Raw genomic sequence first — 23,515 nt, 5'->3', positions numbered from 1 at the left:
TCCTTGAGAATAATGCATGTGCTGAGGAGAAGAATGTTTATTCTATAGCCATTAGATGAAATGTTCTGTAAATATTGATTAGGTCTGTTTGGTCTACAGTGCTGATATGTCTGATGTTTCTTTGTTGGTTTTCTCTTTGGATGATCTGTCCAGTGCTGACAATGGAGTATTGAATTTTCCAGCTATTATTGTATTGGGGCTTATCTCTCTCTTTAGCTCTAATATTTGCTTTATATATCTGAGTGCTCCAGTGTTGGGTGTACATATATTTAAAATTGTTATGTCCTCTTACTGAATTGACTACTTTATCCTTGTATAATGGCTTTCTTTGCCTCTATATAGCCTTTGTCTTTAAATCTATCTTTTCTGAAATAAGTATAGCTTCTCCAGCTCTCTTTTGTTTTCCATTGTCATAAAATATCTCTTTCCTTTCTTTTATTTTCATTTTATGTGTCTCTTTATAGGTTAGTGTGTTTCTTATAGGCAGCAGGTCATTAGATCTTGTATTTTTTTAAATCCATTCAGCCACTCTGTCTTTTGATTGGAAAGTTTTGTCCATTTACATTCATTGTTATTATAAATAAGTAAAGATTTATACTTGTCAGTATGGTTTGGCTGTGTCCCACCCAAATCTCATTTTAAATAGTAGCTCCATAATCCCCATATGTCATGGGAGAGACCTAGTGGGAGGTAATTGAATCATGGGGGTGGATTTTCCATGCTATTCTCATGATAGTGAATAAGTCTTATGAGATCTATTGGTTTTATAATGGGCAGTTCCCCTGCACACGGTCTCTTCCCTGTTGCCATGTAAGACATGACTTTGCCCCTCCTTCACCTTCTGCCATGATAGTGAGGCCTCCCCAGCCATGTGGAAGTGTAAGTCCATTAAACCTCCTTTTCCTTATAAATTATCCAGTCTTGGATATTTCTTCAAAGCAGTATGAAAATGGACTAACATACTTGCCAAGTTGTTATTTTTTAAAATTATTTTGGTTATTTCTTGGTCTTCTTTCTTTCCTTCTTGTCTTCCTCTTAGTGAAGGTGATTTTCTCAGATGGCATGCTTTAAATTCTTGATTTTTATGTTTTGTGTATCTGTTGTGTGGGATTTTTAAATTTGAGATTACCCTGAGGCTTGCAAATAATATAACCCTTCATTTTAAATTAATAACAACTTAACACTAATGGCATAAACAACCAAGCAATAATAAAACTAATACAACTCTAAGTTTAGCTTTGTCCTTCCACTTTTTAACTTTTTGTTGCTTCTATTTATATCTTATTATATGGTCTATGTCTTGAAAAGTTGCTGTAGTATTTTAGATATGTTCATATTTTAGTCTTTCTATTTTAAGATATGAGTAGTTTACACAGCATAACTATTGGGTTATAATATTCTGTGTACATAGTATTAGCAGTGAATTTTGTACCCTCACATGATTTCTTATTGGTCATTAATATTCTTTTCTTGCAGATTGAAGACATTCCTTTAGCATTTCTTGTAGGACAGGTCCAGTGTTGATAAAATTCAGTTTTGTGTGACTGGGAAAGTCTTTATTTCTCCTTTATGTTTGAAGAATATTTTCACTGGATATACTATTCTAGGATAAATTTTATTTTCCTTCATTGCATTAAATATGTCATCATGCTCTCCTGGCCCATGAGGTTTTCACTGAGAAATCTGCTACCTAACATATTGGAGCTCCTTTGTGTGTTACTTGTTTGTTTTTGTCTTGCTTTTAGTGTCATTTTTTATCCTTGACCTTTGGGAGTTTGATTTTTAAGTGTCTTGAGGTAGTCTTCTTTGGGTTAAACATGCTTGGTGTTCTATAACTTTGTACTTAAATATTGATATCTGTCTCTAGATTTGAGAAGTTTTCTGTTATTATCCATTTAAATGATCTTTCCACCCTGAACTTTCTCTCTACCTCCTCTTCAAGACCAGTAGCTCTTGGATTTACCCTTTCGAGACTATTTTCTGAATCTCGTAGGTGTGCTTCATTCTTTTTTATTCTTTTTTCTTTTTGTCTCCTCTAGCTGTGTATTTTCAAATAGCCTGTCTACAAGCTCACTAATTCTTTTCCTGCTTGATTAGTTCTGCTGTTAAGAGACTCTGATGCATTCTTCAGTATGTCAGTGTACTTTTCAACCTCAGAATTTCTGCTTCATTCTTTTTCATTATTTTTATTTCTTTGTGAAATTTATCTGATAGTATTATAAATTCATCCCCTGTGTTATCTTGTATTTTATTGAGCTTCCCCCAAAGAGCTATTTTGAATTCTTTATCTGAAAGGTAATATATCTCTGTCTCTTCAAGATTGGATGCTGGTATATTATTTAATTCATTGGGTGAGATTGTGCTTTCCTGTATTGTCTTGATGCTGATGGATGTTTGTCAGTATCTGATCATTAAAGAGTTAGGTATTTATTGTAGTATTCTTAGTCTGGGATTGTTTGTACCTATCCTTTTTGAGGACCTTCCAGGTATTTGAAGGGACTTGGGTATTGAGATCTAAATCTTGGTCACTGCAGTCATATTTGCTTAACCCTGTTGCTCTTGCAGACTTGTAGGGGTACCAAGGGTAAGATCCAGGAGAATTCCTTGGATCATCAGGTAGAGACTCTTGTTCTCTTCCCTTACCTTCCCTCAAACAAATGGAGCCTCTTACTCTGTTCTGAGATGCCTGGATCTGGGGGAGGGGTGACATAAGCACCCCTGTGGCCACCACTACTTGGACTATGCTGGGTCAGATCTGAAACCATCATACCACTGGGTTTTGCCCAAGAACTCTAGTGACCACTGCCTGGCTACTACCTATGTTCACTCAAGGTCCAAGGGCTCTACAATCAGTAGGTGGCCAATCTATCCAGGCTTGTGAGCTGGCCCGCCCCCAAGCCATGAGACAAAGTCCTTCCCACTCTTCTGTCCCTTTTCCTCAAGCAGAGGAGTCTCTTCCCATGGCCACCACCACCCCAGGTTCACAGCAAGTATTGCCTGGCTACCACCAATGTTTACTCAGTGATGAAGAGCTCTGCAGTCATCTTGTGGTGAATGACACAAACCCTGAGTCTTTTCCATGAGGGGCATGGGCTCCCCTTTGGCTCAGGGACTGTACAAAAGTGCCACCCAAGAGTCAAGGCTTAGAATTGGAAACCCCAGGAGCTTGCTTGGTCCTCTACCCTACTATGGCCAAGCTGGTATCTAAGATGCAAGACAATGTCCCCTTTACTGTTTTCTCTTCTTTTCTCAAGCTTAAGGGGTCTTTCCTTGTAGCCATCACAGCTGATAATGTGCTGGGTCATACCTGAAGCCAGCAGAGCTCTCAGTCTCACCCAAGGCCCACAGTGAATACTGCCCGGCTACCTCTGCTACTTATTCAGGGACAAAGGCAGGTGCTAAATTAATTGGCAGTTGATGAATTCTTCCAGAACTTGGTCTTTCCATTCAATGTAGCGGTTCCCTTCTGACCCACAGTGTGTTTAAAAATGTCCTCTGGGGGCTACAAAGAGGAGCTGGTACCATTTCTTCTGAAACTATTCCTAACAACTGAAAAGGAAGGATTCCTCCCTAACTCATTTTATGAGGCCAGCAGCATCCTGATGCCAAAAACCTGGCAGAAATACAACAACAACAACAATCTTTAGGCCAGTACCCATGATGAACATCAATCCAAAAATCCTCAATAAAATACTGGCAAACCGAATCCAGCAGCACATCAAAAAGCTTATCCACCATGACCAAGTTGGCTTCATCCCTGGGATGCAAAGCTGGTTCAACATACACAAATTAATAAACCTAATTTATCACACAAACAGAAATAAAGACAAAAACCACATGATTATTTTAATAGAGGCAGAAAAGGCCAGAGATAAAGTCCAACATCCCTTTATGTTAAAAACTCTCAATAAACTAGGTATTAAAGGAACATACAGCAAAATAATAAGAGCCATTTATGACAAACCCAGAACAAATATCATACAGAAAGGGCAAAAGCTGGAAGCATTCCCCTTGAAAACTGGCACAAGACAAGAATGCCCTCTCTCACCACTGCTATTCAACATAGTATTGGAAGTTCTGGACAGGACAATCAGACAAGAGAAAGAGATAAATGGTATTCACATAGGAAGAGAGAAAGTTAAATTGTCTCTGTATAGATATAATCTTGTAACTAGAAATCTCCATCATCTCAGCCCAAAATATTCTTAACTTGATAAGCAACATTAGCAAAGTCTCAGGATACAAAATCAATGTGCAAAAGTCACGAGCATTCCTATACCCCAACAACAGACAAGCAGAGAGGCAAATTACAAATGACTTCCCATTCACAATTGCTATGAAAATAATAAAATACCTAGGAATACAGCTAACAAGGGAAGTAAAGGACTTCTTCAAGAAGAACTACAAACCCTGCTCAAGGAAATCATAGAAAACACAAACAAATGGAAAAAGATTCCATGCTCATGGATAGGAAGAATCAATATAATAAAAATGGCCATACTGCCCAAAGTAATTTATAGATTCAATGCAATTCCTATTAAACTACCATTGACGTTCTTCACAGAATTAGAAAAAACTATTTTAAAATGCATATGAAACCAAAAAAGTACCCATATTGCTAAGACAATCAATAGCAAAAAGAGGCATCATGCTGCCTGCCTTCAAACTATACTACAAGGCTACATAACCAAAGCAGCATGGTACTAGTACACAAACAGACACATAGACCAATGGAATAGAATAGAGAACTCAGAAATAAGGCCACACATCTGTAACAATCTGCTCTTTGATAAGGATGACAAAAACAAGCAATGGGGAAATAATTCCCCATTTAATAAATGGTACTGAGAGAACTGGCTAGCCATAGGCAGAAAAATAAAACTGGACCCCTTCCTTACACCTTATACAAAAATTAACTCAAGATGGATCAAAGGCTTAAACATAAAACCAAAAACTATAAAAATCCTAGAAGAAAATCTAGGCAATACGATTTAGGCACATAGGCACAAGTGAAGATTTCATGATTAAAATGTCAAAAGCAATTGCAAGAAAAGCAAAAATTGGCAAATGAGATCTAATTAAACTAAAGAGCTTCTGCACAGAAAATGAAACTATCATCATAGTGAACAGACAACCTACAGAGTGGGAGAAAATTTTTGCAATCTATCCATCTGACAAAGGTCTAATATCCAGAGTCTACAAGGAACTTAAACAAATTTACAAAAGAAAATCAACCCCATTAAAAATTGGGCATAGGAAATGAACAGATACTTCTGAAAAGAAGACATACAAGTGGACAAGAAACATATGAAAAGTTCAACATCATTAATCATTAGAGAAATGTAAATCAAAACCACAATGAGATACCACCTTATGCCAGTTTGAATGGCAACTATTAAAAAGTCAGGAAACAAGATGCTAGCGAGGCTGTGGAGAAATAGGAATGCTTTTACACTGTTGGTGGGAATGTAAATTAGTTCAACCATTGTGGAAGACAGTGTGGCAATTCCTCAAAGACCTAGAGACAGAAATATCATTTGACCCAGCAATCCCATTACTGGATATATACCCAAAGGAATATAAATCATTCTATTTTAAAGATACATGCATGTGTATGCTCATTGTAGCACTATTCACAATAACAAAGACATGGAATCAACCAAAATGCCCATCAATGATAGACTGGATAAAAGAAACGTGGTACATATGAATCATGGAATACTATTCAGCCATAAAAAGAAATGAGATTAGGTTCTTTGAAGGAACATGAATGAAGATGGAAGCCATTATATTCAGCAAACTAATGCAGGAACTGAAAACCAAACACCACTTGTACTCACTTACAAGTGGGAGCTGAACAGTGAGAACACATGGACACAGGGAGGGGATCAATACACAGTGGGGCCTGTTGGGGGTAAGAAGAGCATCAGGAAAAATAGCTAATGCATGCTGGGCTTAATACCTAGGTGATGGATTGATAGGAGCAGCAAACCACCATGGCACACGTTTATCTATGTAACAAAACATTCTGCACATGTACCCCAGAACTTAAAAAAATAAATAAAAAATGTTCTGTTGGAGCTAGAGCCTGGGGTGGAGTTGTCAGGACTCTGCCTTTTGCCTTATTTTACTGTGATTGAGCTGGTACCCAAGTTGGAAGACAAAGTCAGTTTTTACTGTCCCTTCTCTTCTGAAACAGAGGGAAGGAGTCCCTCCCAGAGCTGCAAGCTGTGCTGTTTGGGGTTGTGGAAAGGGTGATGCAAGCACTCCCTTGACCACCCCAGCTGATGTCTCATTAGGTCACATTTCCCCCATGTCCATGGGCTCTGAGCCCAACACAGATCAGGAATTGCAGTTTTTGTGGGCTAGACAGCCTTTCATGTTTTTTTAAGGACGCCAGAGCCCTTTATCTCATGGTAATGTGGCTTGCGGGAGCTCAGGTCTGATGGCTGGAATGGACAATTTGCCTCTGACTAGGGATGGCCTACATGTTCTCTCCATGGGAAGCAGCTGAGTTCTGCCTGTGTTGCTTTCTAGTGTGACGGGGCAGCACTGAGTTCCAATGCAAAGTTCCACAACCACTGCACTCTCTCTCCCCTAAGTGCATAGATTCTCTCTTTGCACCACAAGGCTGCTGCAGAAGGATGGTGGAGTGGTTGTATAGATGATTCAAGACTGTCCTTTTTACCCTCTTCAGTGTCTATTTCCTTAATATGTTAAAACCAGGTACTGTGTTCTCTAATCTGATTTTTGATTCTGATGAATGTCAAAATCCAAATTTGGTGTGTAGATAGATGTTCAATTTGATGTTCCTGTGTGGAGAATGATTACTGGAGGCTTCTATTCAGCTATCTTGCTCTACCTCCTATTCCAGAACATGGTTTCTTGAAATGGAATCTATTTCTGTTGAAGATGCTATGAGCATTGTTTAAATGACAATGAAGGATCTAGAATATTACATAAGCTTAGTTGATAAAATGGCAGGAAGATTTGAGAGGATTGACTTCAATTTTGAAAGAAGATCTAGTGTGGGTAAAATGCTACCAAAAAGCATCACATACACTCAGGTGATCCTTAGCAATTTATTTTCAATAAAGTATTCTTTAAGATATGTACTTATTTTAGACACGACACTATTGCACACTTGATAAACTATAGTGTAAATGTAGCTTTTATATTCAGTGGGAAACCAAAATATTTGTGTGACTTGTTCTATTGTATATTCACTTTATGGTGGTAGTCTGTTACCAAGCCCACAATATCTCCAAGGTATGTTTGTACATAAAATAGTGAGATACATGACTTTGACATGATTGCCTAATATCTATTGGATAACAAAGGAACATAAATGCTTTAGTAAGATGTATCTGAAATTCTCAACTGGAATATTTATTTGCAGTATTTGACAAAGTTAGAGAAAAGGTGCTTCCCTATGCTATCAACTAAGTTATCCCTTCATTCAACCTTACAACTCTAAATGTAAATTTGAATTGGAGAGAAAGGGTTTTTGTATTAGTTCATTTTCACACTGCTATAAGGATACTACCTGAGACTGGATAATTTTAAAAGAAAAAAAGGTTTAATTGACTCACAGTTTTTCATGGCTGAAGAGGCCTCTGGAAACTTACAATCACATTAGAAGGCAAAGGAGAAGCAAGTACCTTCTTCACAAGGTGGCAGGAGAGAGAGAGAGCGAGCGAGCAAGAGAGCGAGCAAGCAAGCACAGAGTGGGAAGTGCCAATTTTAATCCATCAGATCTCATGAGAACTCATTCACTATCATGAGAACAGCATAGAGAAAACTGCCCCTATGATCCAATCACATTGAACTAGGTCCCTCCTTTGACACGTGGGGATTATGGGGATTACAATTTGAGATGAGATTTGGGTGGGGACACAGAGCCAAAGCATATCATTCACTGCTGGTCCCTCCCAAATCTCATGTTATTTTTATGTTTCAAAACCAATCATGCCTTCTCAACAGTCCCCCAAGTCTTAACTTATTCCAGCGTTACCCCAAAAGTCCAAGTCCAAAGTCTCGTCTAAGCTAAGGCAAGTCCCTTCTGCCTATAAACCTGTAATATCAAGTGCAAGCCTGTTACTTCCAAGATACAATGGGGGTGTGGACATTGGGTAAGTGTTCCCATTGCAAATGGGAGAAATTGGCCAAAACAAAGGGGCCACAGGCCCCATGCACGTTTGAAACCCAGTGGGGCTGTCATTAAATATTAAATCTTCAAAATCTGCTTTGACTCCGTGTGTCACATCCAGATTGCACTGATTTAGGAGGTGAGCCTCCATGACCTTGGGGAGCTTTGCACCTGTGGCTCTGCAGGGTACAGCCCCTAAAGATGCTTTCACGGGCTGGTAGGTGTTGACTGACTGTGGCTTTTCCAGGGGACTCTGGGAAACAGCAGGGACTCTGTGTGGGGACTCTACCCCACATTTTCTCTCTGCATTGCCCTAGTAGAGGTCATCTATCAGGGCTTCACCCCTGCAGCAGACTTCTGCCTGGACATACAGGTATTTCCATACATCCTCTGAAATCTAGGTGGAGGTTTCCAAAGCTCAACTCTTGTCTTCTGTGCACCTGCAGCCCCAACACCACCTGGAAGCCACCAAGGATTGAGGCTTTCACCCTCTGAAGCAATAGCCCAAGCTGTATCTTGGCCCCTTTTAGCCATGGCTGGAGCTGGAGTTGCTGGAACCCAAGGCACCAAGTTCTGAGGCTGCACAGAGCAGTGGGGCCATGCTCCAGATGCATTAAGCCATTTTTCCCTCCTAGATCTCTGAACTTGTGATGGCAGAGGCTACTGTGAAGATCTCTGATATACCCTGGAGACATTTTCCCCATTGTCTTGGCTATTAACATTCAACTCCTTATTACTTATGCAAATTTTTGCAGCAGGCTTGAATTTCTCCCCAGAAAATGGGTTTCTCTTTTGTATTGCATCATCAGGCTGCAAATTTTCCAAGCTTTTAGCCTTGCTTCTCTTTTAAACAAGAATGTCAATTTGAGATAACCTCTCACAAGAATGGCATGTGGGAAAACACCCCCATGATTTAATTATCTACACCTGGTCCCATCCTTGACATGTGGGGATTATTACAATTCAACGTGAGATTTAGGTAGGGACTCAGAGCCAAACCATACCATTCCACTGCTGACCCTTCCCAAACCTCATGTTCTCACATTTCAAAACATAATCATTCCCTTGCAACAGTCCCCCAAAGTCTTAACTCATTCCAGCATTAACCCAAAAGTCCAAGTCCAAAGTCTCATCTGAGACAAAGCAAGATTCTTCTGCCTACAAACCTATAAAATCAAAAGCAAATTAGTTACTTCCTTGATACAATGGTGGGGTGGGGGAGGGGGGGATGGCCGGCACAGGCATTGAGTAAATACACCTATTCCAAAAGGGAGAAATTGGCCAAATCAAAGAGGTTACAGGCCCCCATGCATGTCAGATATCCATTAAGGCAGTCATTAAACCTTAAAGTTCCAAAATGATCACCTATGACTCCATGTCTCACATCCAGGCCATACTGATGCAAGAAGTGGGCTCCCATGGCCTTGGAAAGCTCTGCCCCTGTGGCTTTGTGGGGTACAGCCCCCTTCCTGACTGCTTTCATGGGGGGCTGGTATTGAGTGCCTGAGGCTTTTCCAGGCACATGGTGCAAGCTGTCAGTGGATCTACTATGCTGGGGTCTGGAGGAAAGTGGTCCTCTTTTTACAGTTCCATTAGACAGTGACCCAGTGGGGACCTGTGTGGTGGCTCCAACCTCACATTTCATTTCTGTGTTGCCCTGGTACAGGTTTTCTATGAGGGCTCCATCTCTGCAGGAGACTTCTGCCTGCATATCCAGGTGTTTCCATACATCCTCTGAAATCTAGGTGGAGGTTCTCAAAGCTCAACTCTTGTCTTCTGTGCACCTGCAGGCCCAACACCACCTGGAAGCCACCAAGGCTTGGGTCTTGCACCCTCTGAAGCAATGGCCTAACCTGTATCTTGGCCCCTTTCAGCCATTGCTGGAGCTGGAGTGGCTGAGACCCCAGGCACCCAGGCCTGAGGCTGCACAGAGTAGCAGGGCTGTAAGCTAGACACATGTAATCATTTATTCCTCCTAGGCCTTTGAACCTATGATGGGAGGGACTGCCTTGAAGATCTCTGACCTGCCATGGAGACATTATCTCCATTGTCTTGGCAATTAACATTTGGCTGTTTGTTACTTATGCAAATTTCTACAGTTGGCTTTAATTTCTTTCCAGAAAATGGGTTTTTCTTTTCTACCTTGTGGTCAGGCTATCAATTTTTCAAACGTTTTATGTTTTTTTTTTTTTTTTAAATAAAATAAAAGTTTCGCTTTCAGATAATCTCTTTAGGAATGCATATGACTAAACACTTTCAGAATGAGCCAGGTAACCTCCTGAATGCTTTGCTGCTTAGAAATTTCTTCCTTCAGTTACCCTAAATCATCTCTCTCAGGTTCATGGTTTCACAGATCTCTAGAGCAGAGGTGAAATGCCACCAGTCTCTTTGCTAAAGCATAGCATGAGTGACCTTTACTCCAGTTCCCAAAAGTTCCTCATTTTCACCTGAGTCCCCCTTAATCTGGACTTCTTTGTCCATATAATTATCAACGTTTTGGTTAAAACCATTCAACAAGTCTCCAGGAAAATCCAAACTTTCCCACATTTTCCTGTCTTCTTCTGAGCCCTCCAATCTGTTTCAACCTCTGCGTGTTACCAGTTCCAAAGTTGCTTCCACATTTTCAGGTTATCTTTGTAATAGTACCCTACTCTGCCAGTACCAATTCTCTGTATTAGTTTGTTTTCACACTGCTATTAAGATGCTACCTGAGACTGGGTAATTTATAAACAAAAGGAGTTTAATTGACTCACAGTTCTACATGGCTCAGGAGGCCTGAGGAAACTTGCAATCATGTTGAAGGTGAAGGAGAAGCAAGTACTTTATTTAAAAGGTGGCAGGAAAGAGAGAGAGCGAAGGGGGAAGTGCCACCTTGAAACCATTAGATCTCTTGAGAACTCACTATCATAAGAACAGTATGGGGGAAACTGACCCCATAATCCAATCACCTACTACCAAGTCCCTCCCTTGACACATTGGGGATTATAATTCAAGATGAGATTTGGGTAGGGACACAGAGCCAAACCATATCAGTCCCTTATAAAAAGACTTAAGCTAAACTGCAATGTGTGTTTCTGAAGAAGAACCTTATTTACTAACAAGATGATTTCAAAAGATCCATTTTCTAAGATACAGAATTTAGTTTGGGACCAATTCCAATTCCTGATGCAGGTAAACTCTAGTAATCTGGGTAATCTGCAGACCTTCTCTTACCGGGTTTCCAAATAAATGTTCCAACATGCAATACACTTTCTGAGCATCTACTCTGTGTCAGACATTTTAGGTACTAAAGAGTTCATGATGAGCAAGACAAAACTTGTGCTCCATGTGTGAGCACTCTATTGCAAGACACTAGACTGAGTTCTCTTAATGCACTAGCTCATTTAATTTAAGGATCAATTATTTGTCTTTGATGTCTGTTAGAGTTTTAGTAACTGGTCTAAGATTCTGCAACCTGCAAGTGATAGAGGTCAGATTAAACATAGACAGTTTGACTTCAGTGCCTAGACATTCACCTCCTATATGTAGTGTCTACTTCGTAGACAAAGCTTCTTTTGCTTTGGCTCCAAATGCAATTTAAGCTGTAAAAACATAGAGTTGTGGCCAGACATAGTGGCCCATGCCTGTAGTCTCAGCACTTTGTGAGGCCGAGGTGGGTGGATTGCTTGAGCCCAGGAGTTTGAGACCAGCCTGGGCAACATGGTGAAAGCCTGTCTCTATAAGAAATACATAAATTAGCCAGGCAAGATGGCACACTCGTAGTCCCAGCTACTTGGGAGACTGAGGTGGGAGGATCACTTGAACTTGGGAGGTTGAGGCTTCTATGAGCCAAGATGGTGACACTGCACTCCAGCCTAGGTGACTGGGTGAGACCCTGTCCCAATAAAAAACAAAAACAATAACATACATTGTGATTTTTAAAAAGTAGCACATCAAAAAGCTTACCTACGACGATCAAGTCGGCTTCATCCCTGGATGCAAGGCTGGTTCAACATATGCAACTCATAAAACATAATCCATCACATAAACAGAACCAATGACAAAAACCACATGATTATCTCAATAGATACAGAAAAGGCCTTTGATAAAATTCACCCCTTAGTGGTAAAAACTCTCTCAATAAACTAGGTATTGATGGAACATATCTCAAAATAGTAAGAGTTATTTATGACAAACCCACAGCAAATATACTGAATGGGCAAAAGCTGGAAGAATTCTCTTTAAAAACCAACGCAAGACAAAGTTGCCCTCTCTCTACACTCCTATTCAACATAGTATTGGAAGTTTTGGCCAGGGCAATCAGAAAATAGAAAGAAATAGAGGGTATTCAAATAGGAAGAGAAGGAGTGAAATTGTCTTTGTTTGCAGATTACATGATTGTATATTTAGAAAACCCCATCATCACAACCTCGAATCTCCTTAAGCTGATAAGCAACTTCAGCAAATTCTCAGGATACAACATCAATGTGCAAAAATCACAAGCATTCCTATACACCAATAATAGGCAAACAGAGAGCCAAATCATGAGTGAAATCGCATTCACAATTGCTACAAAGATAATAAAATACCTAGGAATACAACTTATAAGGGATGAGAAGGACCTCTTCAAGGAGAACTACAAACCACATTTCAAGGAAATAGGAGACAACACAAACAAATGGAAAAACATTCTATGCTCATAGATAGGAAGAATCAATATCATGAAAATGGCCATACTGCCCAAAGTAATTTATAGATTCAATGCTGTCTCCATCAAGCTACCATTGACTTTCTTCAGAGAATTAGAAAACACTACTTTAAATTTCATATCGAACCAAAAAAGAGTCCGTATAGCCAAGACAATCCTAAGCAAAAAGAACAAAGCTGGAGGCATCATGCTACCTGTCTTCAAACTACACTACAAGGCTACAGTAACCAAAACAGCATGGTACTGTTACCAAAACAGATATATAGACCAATGGAACAGAACAGAGGCCTCAGAAATTGCATCACACATCTACAACCATCTGATCTTTGGCAAACCTGGAAAACAAGCAATGGGAAAAGGATTCCCTATTTAATAAATGGTGCTGGGAAAACTGGCTAGCCACATGCAGAAAACGGAAACTGGACAACTTCCTTACACCCTATACAAAAATTAACTCAAGATGGTTTAAAGAATTAAATGTAAGACCTGAAACCATAAAAACCCTACAAGAAAACCTAGGCAATACCATTCAGGACATAGGCATGGGCAAAGACTTCATGACTAAAACACTAAAAGCAATGGCAACAAAAGCCACAATAGACAAATGGGATCTAATTAAACTCAAATGCTTCTGCACAGCAAAAGAAACTATCATCAGAGTGAATAGGCAACCTACAAAATGGGAGAAAATTTTTGCAATCTATCCATCTGACAAAGGAATAGTATCCAGAATCTACAAAGAACTTAAACAAATTTACAAGAAAGAAAACCAACCCTATCAAAAAGTGGGCAAAGGATATTAACAGACACTTCTCACAAGAAGACATTTATGTGACCAACAAACATGAAAAAAAGTTCATCATCACTGGTCATTAGAGAAATGCAAATCAAAACCACAGTGAGATACCATTGCACACAAGTTAGAATGGAGATTATTAAAAAGTCAGGGAACAACAGATGCTGGAAAGGATGTGCAGAAATAGGAATGCTTGTACACTGTTGGTGGGAGTGTAAATTAGTTCAACCATTGTGGAAGACAATGTGGCAATTGCTCAAAGATCTAGAATGAGAAATACCATTTTACCCAGCAATCCCATTACTGGGTATATACATACAGGATTATAAATCATTCTACTCTAAAGACACATGCACACGTACGTTTATTGCAGCACTATTCACAATTGCAAAGGCTTGGAACCAACCCAGATGCCCATCAATGATAGATTGGATAAAGAAAATGTGGCACATATACACTATGGAATACTATGCATCCATAATAAAGAATGAGTTCATGTCTTTTGCAGAGACATGGATGAAGCTGCAAACCATGAATCTGTTTCTGTGTCAGTTTGCTAAGCATTCTCAGCAAACTGAGCATTCTCAGCAAACTGACACAGGAACAGAAAACCAAACACTGCATATTCTCACTCATAAGTGAGTGTTGAACAATGAGAACACATGTACACAGGGAGGGTAACATTACACACCAGGGCCTGTCAGGGGGTGGGGGGCTAGGAAGGGATAGCATTAGGAGAAATACCTAATGCAGGTGATGAGTTGATGGGTGCAGCAAACCACCATGGCACGTGTATACCTATGTAACAAACCTGCACGTTCTGCACATGTATCACAGAACTTAAAAAGTATAATTAAAAAAAAAAATGAACCACTGAAAAATGTAAAAGAAAAGAGCAATTAGGTTACATGAGGTGAAAGTAACTGATTTGAAGGCTAGTAGGCAAAAAGTATGGTTCCGGGTGCTGCTTCCTTGTCCTTTGTCTAGAATCATCTTTATGACTTTAATTAACCTGTCTTTAGAATAATGCTTCTTACCCGGTACTTATAACTTGACAAGATTACAGAGAATGGCCATTAATGATGGCTGGGTTTGTTATCAGTTGAAATTGCCATTTATAGAAGGTAATATAAATGGTGGCCATAGATATTATAATTAATTATGATAATTAAAAAGTGTCTGAAGAGTCATGATTTGTGGAGAAATATTTATATAGTGTTCAAGATAAACTTTGGGAATTAAAATGGCCTGACTCATGAAAGAATCACATGGAGTATTACATTAAGCTACTGCTGATTTTCAGTGAGTGTCACAGGAGGGTGAATTTTTCATTTAGTTGTCTCCACTGTAGAACAATCAAATGTCGTATCTGTTGGCCAAATAATAGTGTGTATGTGTAATTCTATATATTTTTCAGTTCCTTAACTTTGTAAAATATTTGAAACTAAAATGGATCCTTATCGTGTTCTAATTGGTTGCTGAAATAAATGTCAGAAACATTTTCCTTTTTAGCGCAATTTATTTTTGATTGTTTATCATGACAAGCATTCCAGGGAGACTCCTTAGGAATGTTCAGCAGAGGTGTCTCTGGTAATTGACTTAAATGTTGTTCAAATAATTTATAGCTTACTAAAATTAGCCAGGCGTAGTGGCAGGTGCCTGTAATCCCAGCTACTCAGGAGGCTGAGGCAAGATAATCACTGGAACCTGGGAGGTGGAGGTGGCAGTGAGCCGAGATGGCGTCATTGCACTCCAGCCTGGGCGACAAGAGTGAGACTTAGTCAAAAAAAAAAAAAAATTTATAGCTTTCCATCACTGCCAGCCTGCCGTTATTGGAGACTCAGCCTGCCAGGTGTTTGTGTCAGTCTGTAAGGAACCATACTGGGTCAGGGCCTATGTGGTTGTAGTGAAAAATCTAGAAATAGGTACCACCCTTCCTTTGTCCTTCTTGCTATCTTGCACCACATTTTCTAGTAGCCAACTCCATTTTGCTTCAAACAGGCAGAATGGACCAGAGTGAGTAACTACAAAGGAGAAGGAGATACTTGTAGGAGGGAGCTCTGTAGAGAACTGCAGAATAAATGAGGAATATGGCTGAAAAGGGTCCCAGACTGGGACCTCAGTACCTGAAGTCAGTTGACACTGCTGTATATGCTGACTTCTCTATATCTTGGAACTGTGAATACAAAATGGCTCTTGGGTGAGTCAAAATTTCTATATATAGCAGACTCTGCATTTGGAGTCTCTCCTTTTGTCAAAAGTTCCTGGTTTTCTACATGGAAATGTGTTCTTTTCTCTACTTTGCTTATTCTTTTATTTGAAATCAGGTTTTTAAATACTAATAGATCACCTACTTCCAGTTGTTTTCAGTCTCTTAACTGACTTCCACATCTTGTTGCCTTCAGGGCTATTCATTTTGAAGAACTGGGGTATGATGATGAGGACTGTCTCACAAATGTGGCCTACCATTCTTTACACAGACTGTGGGGGCTACATTGCGGTCAATTAGGCTTAGCATATTAGTATGCTTTTCTTTCTATTATTTCTCATTTGATAATTTTTAATTTTTCAACTGCAAATAAGTTGTTTTGTCTTTTAAAAACTTGTAATATGTGAATACCTGTTAGATGTGAACAAGTCAAATAATAAAATATTTAAAAATCAACCTTTCCCTGTATTGCCCCACTTCCGCAACCTTGATTCCTCAAAAATAACACCTGTTAATAGTTTGGTGTATATTCAGATTTTTGTAATACAGAAACACACATTTGGTTTAGTGGGTTTTTAAAATTTTTCATAAATAACATAGTCAACTGTTTTCTCCTGCTCTTTAATTTTAACAATATGTTTTAGAGATTATTTTGTCTTCTATAGTTTAAAGGTGTCTCCTCTAAAGTTCAGGTTATATTACGGTATTAAGACAAAAGGTCTTAAAGGTGATTAGGCAAGGAGAACTACTTCCTTGTGAATGGGATTAGGTGCCCGTAGGCTTGATGAAGGGAGTTCATCCCTTTTGCCCTACTGCCTTTCAGCATGAGAGGAGGCAGCAAGAAGGCCCTCACCAGATGCTAGTGCCTTGATCTTGGACTTCTCAGCCTCCAGAAGTATGATAAATAAATTTCTGTTCTTTATAAATTATCCAGTCTCTGTTATAGCAGCACAAAATGGACTGATAATGTCTCTCTCTCTCTTTCTCGATTCAATATATATGGCTACTCATTCTTTATAATGGATGTAAAGCATTCCATAATAAGGCTATGTCATGATTTATTAATACCTTATTGGTAAGTGTTTGTTCTAGTTTTTTTGCCATTACAATAATATAGCCTTCTGTACAAATGTCAGTATTTTTCCATGGCAGCTTCCAGGAAGTAGAGCTTAAGTTTGAAGAACAGAAAAAAAAAAAAAATGATAGATCCTGCCAATTGAAATTGACACAATGAAATTATCAGTATATTAACTATATTCCCATGAAGAGTTTAGGAGAGTACCAATTGTCTGCATCACCACCAACACAGTTTATTATTTTTTAAAATTTGCCAAAATAATTGATGTTATATTTCGTTTTCATTTAAATTTGCATTTCTGAACTATTAATAAAGTTAAGCATTTTTCATTTTTGTAAAGACCATTTGCATTTCATTCCTGTTTATTTCTGGTATTCTATTTTTGCATGAGACTATGCTTTTCTTATGCATACTATCAAATGTATTATGTAAAACATGTTTTAATATTGTGAATATTATTTCTTTGTCTATTACATATTATGCTTTTCTTTCAAGTTTTTCACTTTACACTTTGTTTTGTATTATTTAGAAAACGTTTATACTTTCATTTACTAAATTTATCAAAGTTTGTTCTTTTATAATTCTTGGGTTTTTCATTTTATATAGAAAAACTATCCTCTTGAAAAACACATAAATTCTATATTTACTTTTAATAATTTTAGCTTTAAATGTAGGCCTTTAATAAATTTATTTATTTTTTGTGTGGTATGAGGTAGTGATCTAACTATATGTTTCCTAGATGAATAGCCAATATTTCTATAAACTGTATATTGAATCAATTCTCCTTTTGCAAATAACTTAAAATGCCCATTTTCATAAATAAAATGCTCTTGTATAAATACAATATTTTATCATGTTTTCCTATTCTGTTAATACAGTCCCAAATCTCTAACAGACACATTGCATGTTTAATTTGTAGTTTCTGATGACTAAGTTGAGCACCTTCTCTTACATTTGTTGGCCAATTGAATATCTTCTCTCTTATTGGGTCTTTTGCCTATTTTTAATTGTCTTCTTTGTCTTCTTACTGATTAAAATCAGTTATTTATATATTCTAGATTTAGGTTCTTTGTGAGCTATATTTAGAGGAAATATTTTCTATAACTCTATAGCTTGGCTTCTAGTGTACATTTTTTAAAATAAAAAGAGGTCCTTAATCTTAATGTATTTCAAGTAATCAATATTTTCTTTGTTATTTCTTTTTGTATTCTGTTTAAGAAATTTGTTTTTCTAGACATGAATGTTCTTGCATTGTTTTTCTCCTATAACTTTAACATTATCTTGTTATTATTCAATAATAGATAAGATAATTTTTGAAGTAATTTTAAGTTTTATTTTAGATTCAAGAGGTACATATGCTAGTATGGTATATGGGTATATTGTGCGATGGTAATGCTTGGGATATAATTGATCCTGTCACCTAGTTAGTGAGCATAGTACCCCATAAGCAGATTTTTAATTCTTCCCCTGTCTTACATCCCACCTCTAGTTGTTGCCAGTGTCTATTACTCTCATTTTTATGTGCATGAGAACCCAATATCCAGTTTCCACTATAAATGAGAACATGCTGTATTTGCTTTTCAGTTCCTGCGTTAATTTGCTTAGGATATCGGCCTCCAGTTTCATCTATTTTGTTGCAAAGGACATAACTTCATTCTCTTTTCTGGCTGTGTAGTATTCTGTGGTATATATGTATGACATTTTATTTACCCAATGCACCATTGATAGACACCTAAATTGATTCCATGTCTTTGCTATTTTGAATACTGCTGCAACAAACATACAAATGAATTTTTTTGGTAGAGTAATTTATTTACTTTTGTAATTCCATACCCAGTAATGGGGTGCTGGGTCAAATGGTAGTTCTGTTTTAAGGTCTTTGAGGAATATCTAAGCTGTTTTCCATGGTAGCTGAATTAATTAACATTCTCACCAATATTGTATAAGGATTTCCTTTTCTCAGCATCCTCACCAGCATCTGTTATTTTTTGAGTTTTTAATAATAGCCATTCTGACTCATGTGAGATGGCATCTCACGTGACTAGTGATGTTCAGCATTTTTTTCTTGTTTGTTGACTGCTTGTATGTCTTATTTTGAGAAGTGTCTGTTCTTTGCCCATTTTTAATGAGGTTATTTGTTTTTTGCTTGTCGAATTAAGTTTCTTAAAGTTTCTGGATATTAAACCTGTCAGATGCATAGTTTGCAAATATTTTCTATCATTCTGTAGGTTTTCTGTTTACTCTGTTGATGATTTCTTTTGCTATCCAGAAGCCGTTTAATTAGGCCCCATCTGTCCATTTTTGGTCTTGTTGCAATTGCTTTTGAGGACTTAGTTATAAATAAATTATTTTCTAAGGCCAATATCCAGAGGGGTGTTTCCTAGGTTTTCTTCTAGGATTCTTATAGTTTGAGTTCTTACATTTAAATCTTGCATCCATTTGCAGTTAATTTTTGTATATAGGGAAAGGCAGTCATCCAGTTTTATTCTTCTGCTTGTGGTCAACCAGCTACCCCAGGCTCATTTATTGAATAAGGATTCTTTTCTCCATTGCTTATTCCTGTCAACATTGTCAAAAATATGACTATAGGTGTACAGCTATATTTCTGGGGTTTCTATTTTGTTCCATGGGTGTATGTGTCTTTTTTTGTACCAGTATCATGCTTTGTTGTTTACTGTAGCTTCCATCACAGTTTAAAGTCAGGTAATGTGATGCCTCTGGCTTTGTTCTTTTTGCTTAGGAATACTTTGACTGTTCTGGCTCCTTTTTGGTCCCATACGAAGTTTGTTTAGTTACCTGTGGTAAACCAAGGTCTGAAAATAAATATAAAATTCTGGAAATAAACAATTTATAAGTTTTAAATTGGACACCATTCTGAGTAGCCTGATGAAATCTCACATTGTCCCATTCCATCCTACCTGGGACATGAATCATCCCTTTGCTCGGCCTATTCACTCTGTATATGTCTCAGCCTATTCACTCTGTATATGTCACTTAGTAGTCATCTTGTTATGAGATCAACTGTCATACTATTGCAGTGCTTGTGTCTAAGTCACCCGTATTTTACTAAATAATGGCTCCAAAGAGCAATAGCAGGGATGTTGGCATGTTGTTATAATTGTTCTATTTTATAACTAGTTATTGTCGTTCATTTCCTACTGTGCCTGATTCATAAAGTTTATCATAGGTATGCATGTACAGAAAAAAACTTAGTAAATGGAGAGTTCAGTACTGTCTACAGTTTCAGGCATTCATAAGGGATCTTGAAATGTATCACTGGATAAGGAGGGGCTACTGTACTTAAATTTATATACTTATAATCTGTTTTACATAAATAGCTACATGTAAAATATTAATATCTATATACTTGAATGTTATAAAAATTCTTCGAAAGAATGAAAATTCTAAGATTACAGTTGTAACCAGCAGTAATAATTTCTGGAGTATTGCTGGAGTTTTGTATCCCATGACTTGTAGTTTTATTCCTATTAGTCTCTGGATTTCTTTTTACCATGAGTGTATGTTCATTTTTATAATTAAAAATCTAGTTAAACATCGATTCTCTTTTCATTTAGCTCAAGAATATATTGATCTTACTCTTCAACTTTAATTAAGCTTCTAATCTGTATTCACAATGGTGGGTTGGGTCATACCCCGGAGAGCAGAGGGGATCTTTATGATCTTATCCAATGACCTCATTTCCTCATACATTATTAACTTTGTCCTCTACCACTAATGACAGAAAAAATTAATTTTTATTGAGAACCTGCTAGAATATAGACATTCTGTTGAAGGATTTATCTGTGTAATATAATTTAAGCCTCCCTGCACCTATGTGGAATGGTAATAAGAACCCCATTCTATAGATGATAAAACTGAGACCCAGACGGTTGTAGTAACTTATCCCAAAGTAGTTGAATAAGAATGTAAGACAGAGCTAATTCTCCTTTCACTACTTTCTACTGCCTTCCTTGGTGAGTTATTTAGGATTTCTGTGCATCAGTCCACTCTCATCTTATGGGAATCACTCTCCATTTCTTGTTAACTTTTTGATTCATTCTCACTAATGAATACATGAGAAGATACTTTTAAAATCATTTGAAATACAGACTAGAGTATCTCAGAGGTTGCATCTCATGTAACTTCAGGGACAGAGAGATGTATACAGTGGGAAGGAGCTAAACTGCAGGCCAATTTAAACATTTCTGGGATCCAGCTTAGCACCATGAGCTGCCACGTGGGACCTCTCCACAAAACAAATGGTAAAATAGTACCTAAGAATCCTATTTGCACATATTTTCCTATATTGATAGGCCATACAGCATGATGGTCAGGAGCATGAAAATGGAGTAGGATAGACAATGGACCAAAATCCTGTCTATCTCATTTACCAGTTGTGTGGCCAAAGGCAGGTTGCTTACTTCTGCAAAGCTCGGTTTTAACTTCTGAAGAATTTTACCAAATTGATTTCTTTTTAAAGAAATGTCTATCCTTGCATTTTTATTATTCCTTTTTTTTTTTTTTTTTTTTTTTTTTTTTTTTTTGAGACGGAGTCTCGCTCTGTAGCCCAGGCTGGAGTGCAGTGGCCGGATCTCAGCTCACTGCAAGCTCCGCCTCCCGGGTTCACGCCATTCTCCAGCCTCAGCCTCGCGAGTAGCTGGGACTACAGGCGCCCGCCACCTCGCCCGGCTAGTTTTTTTGTATTTCTTAGTAGAGACGGGGTTTCACCGTGTTAGCCAGGATGGTCTCGATCTCCTGACCTCGTGATCCGCCCATCTCGGCCTCCCAAAGTGCTGGGATTACAGGCTTGAGCCACCGCGCCCGGCCCTATTATTCCTTTCTTAACTCTAAAGTCACCTTACTATCTATGAAAAATCCATGAACAGAGACCTCAGTGTTTCTAATTTTCAATAGATTGCTTTGTTCAAAATTGTTAGCCATTAGCTATTTATTATCCTTTTTTTATTATTGATAGTATTTTTAGCTAAGAATTTTGGTAAGAACCAGGCTAGCCTTGAACTTCATCCAGGCAGTGATGTTGGTAGTACCAAAAGGATCTTAGAGTGTGGCTGTTTCACAAAGAAAGCATTATTTAAAATTAAAGTTCAAGAAACATTCCCTATATGGTTCTTTGTGGGTATTTAATTCTTAAAAAGTGATTTACTCTGTGAGAGTTATTAAAGAAATTTGGTGGCACTGGTTACCAAAAAGCTGTCGCAATTAAAGCAGTTGCATCTGAGTAAGAATCGTTTTATTATAGATCATCACTAAACTGTCATTAAGCACTTTCTGTGTTAGTAATAATAATCCAATGAACAATACCAATCTCCTTGTTTTGCTTATTGTGCTCTTCTGTAACTTTAAGTGACAGAAATTTTTTCCATATACAGTACTCTTTGTAGAGTCACTACTGAGGACAAGACCAAGGCATTTTCTTTAAAACTTCCTACATATTACCACCTATGTCCTTTAAAAGCCTTATTTTGTACCGTGCATGGAGTAGTATTTTGATAATTTCTTTAGTAAAACTAATGACACACTTCAGTGCCACAAATTTTTATGTAACAGAAATGCAGTCTTGTTTCTATTCAGTGTTCCCCATTTGTGAAAATATAACCTGATGATGTTGTCATTAATTATCATATAGTTATATAAATGTAACAGGAAAAATGCCATTTTCTGTACTGTTCACTATAAAATTTAGCAGACCTAAATCTAGATATTGTTTTACATTTTCCTTGTCTTTGTTGTTGGTTTATTAGAGATTCTTTGAAAGTCTTAGCCAAAACAAAATTTGTGTTTTCTCAAAAAATAAACAAAGTTGATCTCTGTGGATGTGTTTGACGGAGGTTTAAAGATCCACTAATACTGACTGTGGCCACTAGTCCTAATCATGATTGTCAATCAGGCATTTTGATAGAAATAGTAAGGGTAAGATAAAAGATATGCCAGTTGGGTACTGATTACAGAATGATATAGCATCTGCATCATTTTAGAAAACAGCCCAGAAGCTATTTTTATTATTTTAGCAATTTTATCTTTATTATTATAGCAATGTTCATATGATATGCTGCATCTTGAATTTTAGGTTGAAAAAAGATATCAACATTTCTCACTAATTCATGGGAGTTGGGGGCCATGACTTATCCATTGTTTTACTCATCATCTAGGATCACATAGTGGAATACAAAACAATAACAATATTTTCAACAGCATTTTCAAAAGATTTCATATGTGAATTTTTCCCTTTCCTTGCTCTGGTCAGTGCTAGAACTCCCCAGCTTTTCATCCCCACCACCACGCTGGGCCAGGGGTTACCCAAAACTGGAAGGCGGCTCCTGCTTCTTGAGATGAAACACAAAGCATCACCCCTCCTCCTACTCTGGAGTTTCTGGTGGATGCTCCACACTCAGAATAAAAACTATGTCCTTTGCATAACTTTAGATTTTGCTGCCAGGCTACTTAGGTTCAAAAAGGAAAAAAAAAAAAAAAAAAAAAAAACCTCTTGTGGACCAAAAAATATTGTTAAAACTTTCCAATGTGTGTAAAAATACGAATTGTCTGGAGACATGTAGGGAAAACACCTTCCATTTGAC

The sequence above is a fragment of the Macaca thibetana genome, chromosome 12 (assembly GCF_024542745.1).
Source record: "Macaca thibetana thibetana isolate TM-01 chromosome 12, ASM2454274v1, whole genome shotgun sequence".
In the NCBI taxonomy this organism is placed as follows: Eukaryota; Metazoa; Chordata; class Mammalia; order Primates; family Cercopithecidae; genus Macaca; species Macaca thibetana.
Note: the sequence above shows the minus strand (reverse complement) of the source record.